We start from the raw sequence: 12,728 nt of genomic DNA on the forward strand, positions 1-12,728 counted from the left end.
TGAGAAAGCGAAACATTTTTAAAATTGAAAAGTCGAAAATTCGCAAGGTCCAGCAGTCGAAAATTTAAAAAACCGAAAAATTTAAATATCGAAAAATTGAAACATCGAAATCTCAATAAATCGAAAAACTGAAAAATTAAAAAATCAAAAATTTTAAAAATTGAAATACATATTCAAAAATCTAAACCCAAGAAGTCACAGAATGGAAAGATAGAGAAATCCAAAAAAAATTAAAAATATAGGATTTTTTAAATCCTATATTTTTAATTTTTTCGATTGCATTTCGATCCCCCAATTTTTAATTGGGGGATCGAAATACATGTCAAAAATTCGAAAGATTTAAAATGGAAAAGTCTAAAATTTAAAAATCGAAATACTGAAAAACCCAAAAGCTGAAACACGTAACAATCGAAAAATTGATAAATGGAAAAAATGAACAATTCCAAAACTGAAACTTGGAAAAATTGAGACATCGATCAGTTGACAATTTAAAAATTCGAAAAATCGAAATTCTAAAACTCAAAATCGAAGGACTGAGAAATCGAAAAATCTAGAATTTAAAAAATTGAAAAATTAAAATACCGAAAAGTTGAAAAATCCAGAAGCTGAAAAAATCCCAAAATTGGTATGTTGAAAAATTGTAAAATCGAAAAATTAAATACAATGAATATTGTAAAATTTAAGATATGAAGTTAAAAAACCGAAACACTGAAAAATCAAAAAGAAAAACGAGAAATCGAGAAATTAAAAAATCCCCGAATTGAGCTTTCAAAAGTGAAAAGATCGAGAAATTGAAATAGCCCAAATTGGAAAAATTAATAATGGAAAAAGTGAATAATTAAAAATTCTGAAAAACCGAAAAATCCGGAAAGGAATAATAAGAAAATCGAAAAACTGAAAAAATCAAAAACCAAGAAGACGAAGAATCGAAAGATCGAGAAATCGAAACAAAAAAAAATTGACAAAGAAAAATATCGAAGAACTGAAAAATCGGGAAATCGGAATACATATCAAAATTCGAAAAATTTAAAATCGAAAAGTCTAAAATTTAAAAGTCGAAATATTGAAAAATCCAAAAACTGAAACATGGAAAAATTGAAACATCGATCAGTTGGCAATTTAAAAATTCGAAAAATCGAAATCCGAAAAGCCAAAAAATTGATAAATGCAGAAACTGAAAAAAATCCCAAAATTGGAATGTTGAAAAATTGCGAAATCGAAAATTCGGAAAATTGAAACATTAAAAAATTCAAAATCGGAAAATCGAACCATCAAAAAATTGTAAAATCAAAAAATTAAATATAATGAATATTGTAAAATTTAAGATATGAAGTTAAAAAACCGAAACACTGAAAAATCAAAAAGAAAAACGAGAAATCGAGAAATTAAAAAATCTCCGAATTGAGCTTTCAAAAGTGAAAAGATTGAGAAATTGAAATAGCCCAAATTGGAAAAATTAATAATGGAAAAAGTGAATAATTTAAAATTCTAAAAAACCGAAAAATCCGGAAAGGAATAATAAGAAAATCGAAAAACTGAAAAAATCAAAAATCAAAAACCAAGAAGACGAAGAATCGAAAGATCGAGAAATCGAAACAAAAAAAAAATTGACAAAGAAAAATATCGAAGAACTGAAAAATCGGGAAATCGGAATACATATCAAAATTCGAAAAATTTAGAATCGAAAGGTCTAAAATTTAAAAGTCGAAATATTAAAAAATCCAAAAACTGAAACATGGAAAAATTGAGACATCGAAAAATTGACAATTTAAAAATTCGAAAAATCTAGAATTTTAAAAATTGAAAAATTAAAATACCGAAAAGTTGAAAAATTCAGAAGCTGAAAAAATCCCAAAATTGGTATTTTGAAAAATTGAGAAATCAAAAACTTGAAAAATCGAGAAACCGAGAAATTGGAAAACTGAAGCATCGAGAAATCGAAACACGAAAACATCGAGAAATTGAAATAGCTCAAAATGGAAAAATTAATAATTGAAAACTGAAAAATTACAAATTTTAAAAATTCCAAAAATCGAAAAATTGGAAAATTGAACAAACGAAAAATGGAAACAACGAAACCTCGATAAATCGAAAAACTAAAGAATCGAAAAACTGAAAAATTTGAATATAAAAAATTTTAAAAATCGAAAAATTCAATAATCTAAAACCAAGAAGTCGAAGAATCGAAAGATCAATAATCGAAACAAAAAATTTTAAAGACAAAATTTCAAAAATTGGAATAATTGACAAATAAAAAGATCGAAGAATTGAAAAATCGGGAAATCGAAATACATATCAAAATTTAAAATCGAAAAGTATATCGAAATATTGAAAATCCAAAAAATGAAATATGTACCTATCGAAAAAGTGATATATCGAAAAATTGAGAAATTCCAAAACTGAAACATGGAAAAATTGGGAAATTGACAAATCGACAATTTAAAAATTCGAAAAATCGAAATTGGAAAAATCAAAAGAGTGAACAATCGAAAAACCTAAAATTTAAAATATCGAAAAATTGAAAAATCCAGAAACAAAAAATGCCTAAATTGAAATGTTGAAAAATTGAGAAATCGAAAACTTGAAAAATGCAGAAATCGAAAAATTGAAACATTTAAAAAATTCAAAATCGCGAAATCGAACAGTCAAAAATTGTAAAAGTTGAAAATTCGAAAAACTGAGAAAACAAAAAGAAAAACGAGAAATCGAGGAATTGAAATAGCCCACATTGGAAAAATTAATAATGGAAAAATTGAAAATTCTGAAAAACCGAAAAATCCGGAAAGGAACAATCAGAAAATCGAAAAACTGAAAAAATCAAAAATCAAAAACCAAGAAGTCGAAGAACCGAAAGATCGAGAAATCGAAACAAAAAAATTGACAAAGAAAAAGATGGAAGAACTGAAGAATGGGGAAATCGAAATATACTTATTTCTTATATCAAATTCGAAAAATTTAAAATCGGAAAGTCTAAAATTTAAAAATCGAAATATTGAAAAATCCAAAAACTATCAAAAAATTGATGAATCGAAAAATTTAAAAATTCCGAAACTGAAACATGGAAAAATTGAGACATCGAAAAATCGACGATTGAAAAATTCCAAAAATCGAAATTCGAAAAGTCAAAAAATCCAAAGAGTGAGAAATCGAAACATTTAAAAATCGAAAAATCTAGAATTTAAAGAATCGGAAAATTAAAATACCGAAAAATTGAAAAATCCAGAAACTGAAAAAAATCCCAAATTTGGTATGTTGAAAAATTGAAAAATCGAGAAATCGAAAATTCGAAAAAATTTAATCATTAAAAAATTTCAAAATCTAACCATCAAAAAATTGTGAAATCGAAAAATTGAAAATAATGAATAATGTACCATTTAAGAAATAAAGTTGAAAAATCGAAAAACTGAAAAATCCAAAAAACGAGAAATCAAAAAACTGAATTCTCAAAAATCGGAAAATTGAAAAATTAAAGCATCGGGACGTCGAAACATGAATAGATCGAGAAATCGAAAAATCGAGAATTGAAAATTGATTAATTTGAAATTTAAAAAAATCGAGAAAGGAACAATCGGAAAATCGAAATATCGAAATCAAGATATGTATATCGAAAACTGAAAAAATAAAAAATAGAAAACCGAAAAAGCGATTTCGAAAGATCGTGCAATCAAGAAATTGAATTCCCAGATTTGAAATGTTGAAAAATCGAGAAATCAAAATCTTGAAATTCGATAAACCGAGAAATCAAAAATTAAAAAATAAAAAACCGAAAAATTGAAAAATCAAAAATTTCAATGAGAAAAATTAAAAAATCTAAAACCAAGAAGTCGAAAAATCGAAACAAAAAAATTTGAAAAATATAAAATTTAAAAATTGGAAAAATTGACTGAAAAATCGGGAAATCGAAATACGTATCAAAAATTCGAAAAATTGAAAATCGAAAAATTGAAATTTTCCAAAACTACATGGAAAAATTGAGACATCGAAAAATCTAAAATTTAAGAAATCGAAAAATTAAAAATCCAGAAACTGAAAAAATTCCAAAATCGAAATGTTGAAAAATTGGAAATCGAAAACTTGAAAAATCGAGAAATTGAAAATCCACAATTTGAAACATTAACAAATATCAAAATCGGGAAATCGATCCATCAAAAAATCGAATAATTGAAAATAATAAGTAATGTAAAATTTAAGAAATATAGTTGAAAAACCGGAAACCTGAAAAATTAAAACAAAACGAGAAATCGAGATATCCCCAAATTGAGTTCTCAAAAATTTGGGAAATTGGAATATTGAAAAATTAAAACTTGGAGAAATTGAAATGGCCCAAATTGGAAAAATTAATAATTGAAAGATTTAATAATTTAAAATTTTAAAAAATCGAAAAATCGGGAAACGGAACAATCGGAAAATCAAAACATCGATAAATCGAAAAATTGAAAAATCGAAAAACGGAAAAATTGAAAAATAAAAACCTAAAAAGCGAAATTCGAAAGATCGAGCAATCGAAAAATGGAAAATTTGAAATGTTGAAAAATTGAGAAATCGAAAACTTGAAAAATCGAGGAACCGAGATGTCATGAAATCGAAAAATCGAAAAATTGAAACATCGAGAAATCGAAACATGTAAAGATCGAGAAATTGAAATAGTCTAAAATCGAAAAATTAATAATTGAAAAACTGAAAGATTGGAAATCTTAAAAGTTCCAAAAATTGAACAATCGAAAAATTGAAACTTTGAAATCTAGATAAATCGAAAAATTAAAAAATCGAAAAACTGAAAAATTGAAAAATAAAAAAACGGATTCAAAACCACAAGTGCAGTAGTGTGTTATTTTACAAAATTTAAATAACATTTACTTTATAAAATTTGGAGATGACATCATTTCATTATTGGTGGGGATGATCAGAAAAATGTTGGTTAGCGTTTGTCATCGGCATATTACTAACACACATACAAAATTTTGACAGCAATCAGTCTGGTAATTTCGGATATTATTTGTCTAATAAAAATTGACACAGATAGACAGACAAGCAGACAGATGGAAACGGGAGCCCTATTTGTTCGTGCTCTGGGGAGGGGTCATGAAACGTCAAAAAAACATTAAAGTAACCCCAGATGCATTCGATTACGATACGCTTGGGAAGTTAAAAGTTTATTATCTAGTTATAAATCGATTCATTTCATCGAATTTTTCAAAAGTGGATCTAATCTAATTTATCTGAAATCGTGAAAGCGCCGTTGTTAAGATTAATATTTTATAGCTGCTGATGTAACTTCTAGCCAGTTTTAAATAAGTAAATCTTCACCAAAAAATTCGCCCTGAAATTCGGAATTTTCTATACATACTATGTATAAAAGTAGAAATTTACTATTTTGCTTTTTCGGAATTTGATCCTTAGAAAAACCTGCAATCATAATTTTGGGTGGTCTGCGTTAGCTTTCTCGACGAAACGAACCGGAAATTTTTACACTTTTCCACTTCGTCGAGCTTTGCAAAACAATTCCGCTACGTAAAATTTCTACACAAAGAAAACGCATCACAGGAATTTTCATATTGCAAATTACGTAAACCATAATCATAAACGAGCGAAATCCGCCTCGCTCATGGAAAAAACAACTAATCAGCTTTTTCCTTTTCCGAACAACGGAAAAAAGAACCACGATCCACCATTCTCAATTGCTTTGCCCTCATCTAGGTTAAATTAAATATCCCACAAAAGAACCGTAAATGGCCGAGTGATTTATAAGTGGTAGTTATTGCGTTGCAATGAAAATAAATGTTTCATGTGTAACTGTAACATGAACTTTGTTTTCATTAACTTGGTACTTATTGATGTTTGACAAAGAAGATGATTCACGGTTCACACACTGTATCATTACACCAAACAAAATTAAATTAGGAACGACCAGCTGAATCTCGCTGTTCTTGAGTAATTTCCGTTCTCTTTATCTCGTTAGGAGCTTTGTTGTTTCTGGGAAGCGAATGTCACCAGAAATGACTAACTCCTGAAAGAAGTCACGTGAATTGTGTTGTCGATAAAACATGGCAACTTTTTTATTAATTAATTAAACGTAGTTTTATGGCCATCTTTAGTTACCGTTAAACATGCCATTAAACTTAGCCTTTATCACACTTCGCTGGCGTTAACCGTGCATTACCCTCTTCAAAATGTAAATTTTGACCAGAAAGATATCAGCATAAGGAAGTTAGTCTGCTTAAACCGACAAATGATGGTTGGTAAAGTAAACATTTTTTTCGAATCAGCGAAAAGTCCGCACATGCCATAAATGGTGCAATTTTCTGTGCTTTAAATACGCGTTGTTATTGCAAGATTTGCGTCGTTTGCATTCGTGCAACCCACTCAGATTTCTTTACAGTGAAATTAATTCAATTGGCTAATAAGCACAAGTGCGAAAACATCCAATCGTTTAGGTTGAATGATGAGAGTTCAATGAAACTGTTTGTTGTGTACTTGAGACATTAGTATCGATTGAGTCTTATTTTAAGATCAAACTGGAATAGTTAAATATTTGAACTATGGTTGCGATCGGGAGGTGGTAGTCTGTTTTTTCTGATAACGAGTTGTTGAGATCATGTGCAATTTCCTGATGACAGGTTAATTTATGGTTGGGGTTTTGGGACACCGCGTACTGAGGTAGCGGGAGTTCGTGTATGTGGTCGTAGTACACATAGGAATTGAGAATTTTATGGATGTTGGGTGTATTTGTGTAAATATTTGTATTTGATATGTGATAACAGGAGAAACGGTATGAGATTTTTAAATACCGGAGGAAGCTAACTTGCGGAATGACAAGCAAAAACGACAAAAAATAAATGTTACCAAGAAAGTCAATTTCACTGACCTGACCCGGCTTAATCCAGTGTCGTGCAAATTTTAAATTTTCTATAAAAACCAAAATGGAAGGATTTTTAAAACTAATCTACAAAGCTTTAAAATTTTCAAACTGTGGTTGTTTATTTGAGGAAATTGTAGTTCAAATAATGCGATTATATGGTTAGTCACCGTGGTTTGCTTTCACCACATAAGGAGGTTGGACATTTTTCCCTCAAAGTGGTTGATAAATTTTCATTCCTTAAACATTTTTAATACATGAATTTTGTGTAAATTTTCGAAATAATGCTTCATAGAAAGGTGGTTTCAGACTAGAAAGTAACATCTGTTGCTATTTTCGCATTTTTGTAAATTGTCACCTCATTTTGGATTTTTTGGATAGTTTTGGACCCTGAAAAATTTGATAAAAATTTGAAGTATCGAAAATAAAATAAAACTCTTGAGTATTATGTTATTTTTTGTAAATATCTGATTACCTATTTAAAAAAAATTGATCTCAGAATTATGTGACTCTTTAAAAGATAAGAAATCGCCTAAATTCTAAGCCTTTTATTAATATAATTATTATTTAAAATCAAAAGATTGCATTTTTCCATCACAGTTTTTTTATTTTCTGGATATTTCTCTGCCGTCTGTTTTTTTGTCGTCTGACGATTTTAAATTTGAAGATTTATATTAGAAAATACAAAATTGATTGCCGCTGTAATGGTGATCATTATTCAAATTTTATTTGTTTATCTCCTCCAAAAAGTTGATGATAATAATTTTCTAGACGTGTGGGTTATTAATCGACCAATGTACTTGAGAATTCTTCATTTAGAATTAAAAAAACCCGAATAGATCAATTAATTTTGTTGATTGATGGGACAATTGTTTTAGTTTCGGATCCTTATCTGAAAACTCTCGAAGTATTCAAAATAAAATAAAGATCTGTATTGTGTTACATTGTATACATGTTTAGCTTTCTCAAAAAAATCGATTTAATCTCAGAATTATTATCGAAATTGTGGAGATTTTGACGTGCATTTTTCCACCACATTTTTTTGTATTTTCTGGACGTCTTTCTATCGTCTGTTCTGTTTTTCTGTCTATCGTTTGCCCTATGTCCTTCTGTGTTGCTGTCCTCCATCCTTCTAACCTGTCATTTTATCATTCTGTTTTCCTGTTTTGTCTGTCTGTTCTGTCGTTCTGTCTTTCTATCCGTCCGTGGTCCTTTTGTTCCGCTATTCTGTTCTGTCATTGTGTCCGTACATTCTGTCATTCCGTCCTTGCGTTCCGTCATTCCGTTGTGCGTTCCGTCATTTTGTCTTTCTGTTTCATCATTCTTACCTCTCACGACATCCTCCTAGTCTTTCATTTTGTGCCGTCCTTCCGTTCTCTCATTCTATTATGTCTTGCCATTTTGTTTTGTCCAGCCAGTCTGTTCTGTCCTGTCATTCTGTATTGATCTGCCATTCTGTATTGTCCTGCCATTCTGCCCTGTTCTAGCATTCTGTTCTGCTCTATAAATGTGTTTTGTTCTGTCATTTTGTTCTATCCTGTCATTCTCTTCCATCATGTCATTTTATTCTGTCCTATCATTCTGAGCTTATCTGTCCGTCTGTCCTTCTTTTCTGTCAATCTACCATTATATTCTGTCAATATGTTGTTTTGTTCTGTCTTTCTGTTCTCTCATGTCATTCTATTCTGTCTTGTCATTTTGCTCTGTCATGTCATGTCATGTCATGTCATGTCATGTCATTCTACCGTTGTCTTCTGTGATTTTGATCTGTCCTGTCCTCCCTTTCTGTCCGTCTTTTGACATTCTGTGGTTCTATTCTGTTCTGTTATTCTATCCTTTTCTGTCACAGAGTCCTTTCCTGTCATTTTGATCTTCTTTCCTGTCATGCTGCCCTTTCCTGTCATTCTGCCCTTCTTTCCTGTCACTCTGCCCTTCTTTCCTGTCACTCTGGCCTTCTTTCCTGTCACTCTGCCCTTCTTTCCTGTTACTCGGCCCTTCTTTCCTGTTACTCTGCCCTTCTTTCCTGTCACTCTGCCCTTCTTTTCTGTCACTGGCCTTCTTTCCTGTCCCTCTGCCCTTCTTTTCTATCATTTTTGACCTCTTCTGCCATGTTGCCCCTCTTTCATGTTATTCTGACCTTTCCCATGATTCTGCCCTTCGCCCTTGGTTCCTGTTATTCTGCCCTTCTTTCCTGTCAATATGCCCTTCTTTCCTGTTAATATTCCCTTCTTTCCTGTGAATCTGCCCTTCTTTCCTGTCAACATGCCCTTCTTTCTTGTCAACATGTCCTTTCCTGTCAACATGCCCTTCCTTCCTGTCAATCTGCCCTTCTTTCCTGTCAATCTGCCCTTCTTTCATGTCAATCTGCCCTTCTTTCCTGTCACTCTGCGCTCGTTTCCTGTCATTTCTGTCTTTTGACATTTTGTTATTGTGTTCTGTCCTGTCGTTCTGTCTGTATGTTGTCATTCTATCTTGTTTTTCTGTCATTTCTGACCTCTCCTGTCATGTTGCCCTTCTTTCATGTTATTCTGACCTTTCCCATGATTCTGCTCTTCGTTGCTGTCATTCTGTCCTTCGCCCTTGGTTCCTGTCATTCTCCATTTACTGTCATTCCCCCTTTACTGTCATACTCCCTTTATTGTCATACTCCCTTTACTGTCATACTCCCTTTACTGTCATACTCCCTTTACTGTCATACTCCCTTTACTGTCATACTCCCTTTACTGTCATTCTCCCTTTACTGTCATTTTCCCCTCATTTTCCGTCAATCTTATTTTTTGTTAATTTGTCCTTCTTTTCCGTCAATATGCCCTCATTTCCTGTCACTCTGCGCTCATTTCCTGTCATTTCTGTCTTTTGACATTCTGTTATTCTGTTCTGTCCTGTCGTTCTGTCTTTATGTTATCATTCTACCCTTCTTTTCTGTCATTTTGCCCTTCTTTCTTGTCATTTTGCCCTTCTTTCTTGTCATTTTGCCCTTCTTTCTTGTCATTTTGCCCTTCTTTCCCGTCACTCTGCCCTTCCTTCCTGTCATCCTGCCCCTCCTTCCTGTCATCCTGCCCCTCCTTCCTGTCATCCTGCCCTTCTTTCCTGTCATCTTGCCCTTCTTTCCTGTCATCCTGCCCGTCTTTCTTATCATCCTGCTCTTCTTTCCTATCATCCTGCCCTTCTTTCCTGCCATCCTGCCCTTCTTTCCTGCCATCCTGCCCTTCTTTCCTGCCATCCTGCCCTTCTTTCCTGCCATCCTGCCTTTCTTTCCTGCCACTCTGCCCTTCTTTCCTGCCACTCTGCCCTTCTTTTCTGCCACTCTGCCCTTCTTTTCTGCCACTCTGCCCTTCTTTCCTGCCACTCTGCCCTTCTTTCCTGCCACTCTGCCCTTCTTTCCTGCCACTCTGCCCTTCTTTCCTGCCACTCTGCCCTTCTTTCCTGCCACTCTGCCCTTCTTTCCTGACACTCTGCCCTTCTTTCCTGCCACTCTGTCGTTCTTTCCTGCCACTCTGCCCTTCTTTCCTGCCACTCTGCCGTTCTTTCCTGCCACTCTGCCGTTCTTTCCTGCCACTCTGCCCTTCTTTCCTGCCACTCTGCCCTTCTTTCCTGCCATTCTACCCTCCTTCCCTGTCATTCTACCCTTCTTCTCTATCAACTCTGCCGTTCTTTTCTGTCAATTCTGCCCTTCTTTCCTGTTATATTGCACCTCGTCCATATTATTCTGTTGTTTCATGTCATTCCTGTCAAACTCTCTACGCTTTTCATTCCTGTTATTCTGACCTCATTTTCTGCCAATCTGTCTTTCTTTTCTGCCAGTCTGCCTTTCTTTTCTGCCAGTCTGCCCTTCTTTTCTGCCAGTCTGTCCTTCTTTTCTGTCAATCCACCCTTCTTTCCCGTCAATCTGCTCTCATTTCCTGTCACTCTACCCTCCTTTCCTGTCACTTTACCCTCCTTTCCTGTCACTCTACCCTCCTTTCCTGTCATTCTGTCCTCCTTTCCTGTCACTCCGCCCTCCTTTCCTGTCATTCCTGTCTTTTGACATTCTGTGATTCTGTTCTGTTCTGTCATTCTGTCCTTCTTTCCTGTCACTCTGCCCTTCTTTCCTGTCACTCTGCCCTTCTTTCCTATCACTCTGCCCTTCTTTCCTATCACTCTGCCCTTCTTTCCTGTCACTCTGCCCTTCTTTCCTGACATTGTGTCCTTCTTTTCTGTCACTTCTGCCATTCTGTCCTTCTTTTCTGTTCAGCCATCTGACCTTCTCCCCTAACATTCTGTTCTTCTTTCCTGTCATATTGACCCTCCTTCATGTCATTCTATTGTTTCATGTCATTCGGACCTTTCCCATGATTCTGTTCTTCGTTCCTGTCTTTCTCCTCTTCTTTCCTATCATTCTCCCTATCTTTCTTGTCATTCTCCCTTTATTTCTTGTCATTCTCCCCTCCTTTTCTGTCAATCTGTCCACATTTGTCGTCAATCTGCCCTCATTTCTCGTCACTGTGCCCTCATCCCGTGTCACTGTGCCCTCTGGATTCTGGATTCTAAATTATGGGTGTTGACCGTAGCCAGGCGGCACATAGGCCTCGCCTTTGGATCCATTGTACCTTCCCCAAGTCCATATCAGGGAGTTTTCCCGCTCCTCTACTCGTCAAGCCACCCAACTACTTCAATGTACTTGAGTTATGCAGAGGGAGGGAACTCCCCGATTTTTGCTATACTAGGCCAGATGTCCTCGCTCTGCTCTCCTTTCCTGTCATTCTGTCTTTATGCTATCATTCTGTTCTTCTTTCCTGTCACTCTGTCCTTTCCTGTCACTCTGCCCGTCTTTCCTGTCACTCTGCCCTTCTTTCCTGTCATTTCTGCCATTTTGTCCTTCTTTCCTGTCATGTTACCCCTCTTTCATGTTATTATGTTGTTCCATGTCATTTTGACCTTTCCCATCATTCTGCCCTTTGTTCCCGTCATTTTGGTGCTCGCTCTTCATTCCTGTTATTCTAGCCTTCTTTCCTGTCATTCTCCCTTTTTTATTGTCATTCTCCCCTCATTTTCTGTCAATATGTCCTTGTTTGCTGTCAATCTGTCCTTCTTTGATGTCAATCTGTCCTTCTTTGATGTCAATCTGTCCTTGTTTACTGTCAATCTGTCCTTCTTTGATGTCAATCCGTCCTTGTTTGCTGTCGATTCGTCCTTGTTTGCTGTCAATCTGTCCTTTTTTGCCAATCTGCCCATCTTTTCTGTCAATCTGCCCATCTTTTCTTCCAATCTGCCCATCTTTTCCTGTCAATATGCCATCTTTTCCCGTCAATCTGTCCATCTTTTCTGCCAATTTGCCCATCTTTTCCCATCAATCTGCTGTCTTTTCCCGTCAATCTGCTGTCTTTTCCCGTCATTCTGCCATCTTTTCCCGTCAATCTGCCCTCTTTCCTGTCATTCTGGCCCCTTTCTTGTCATTCTATTCTCCGTTCTGTCATTCTCTCTTTGCGTTATGTCATTCTGTCATTTTGCCCTTTTCTATAATTCTGTCATTTTGCCCTTTTCTATAATTCTGTCATTTTGCCCTTTTCTATAATTCTGTCATTCCGTCCTTCGGTTCTGTCATTCTGTCATTCCGTCCTTCCGTTCTGTCATTCCGTCCTTCCGTTCTGTCATTACCTCTTTTCGTTCTGTCATTACGTCCTTCCGTTCTATCCTTTTCTATTCTGTCCTATCATTCTGCCCTTGTTCTATCCTGCATTGCGTTCTTCCGTTCTGTTCTATTGTTCTGTCCTGTCATTCTGTCCTTCTGTTCTCTCCTTTTTGTCCGTCTTGTTGGGTGTCTGTTTTTCAGAATTCTTTATTCAGAGTGGAAAAAAAATGGACCACTTCATTTTATTGATTCATTAAAAAC

General features: G+C 34.4%; 1 protein-coding gene across 2 annotated transcripts in view; it reads left to right on the forward strand.

Moving 5' to 3' along the window:
* The window catches only part of LOC135139556 (arf-GAP with Rho-GAP domain, ANK repeat and PH domain-containing protein 1), a 41,677-nt gene that overhangs the window by 3,105 nt on the left and 25,844 nt on the right, over positions 1-12,728 (forward strand). The gene's annotated exons all lie outside the window — the stretch shown is intronic.

This window comes from Zophobas morio, unplaced genomic scaffold (assembly GCF_036711695.1).
Source record: "Zophobas morio isolate AGI-343-1 ecotype UQ-CSIRO unplaced genomic scaffold, CSIRO_AGI_Zmor_V1 ptg000031l, whole genome shotgun sequence".
NCBI classification, from domain to species: domain Eukaryota; kingdom Metazoa; phylum Arthropoda; class Insecta; order Coleoptera; family Tenebrionidae; genus Zophobas; species Zophobas morio.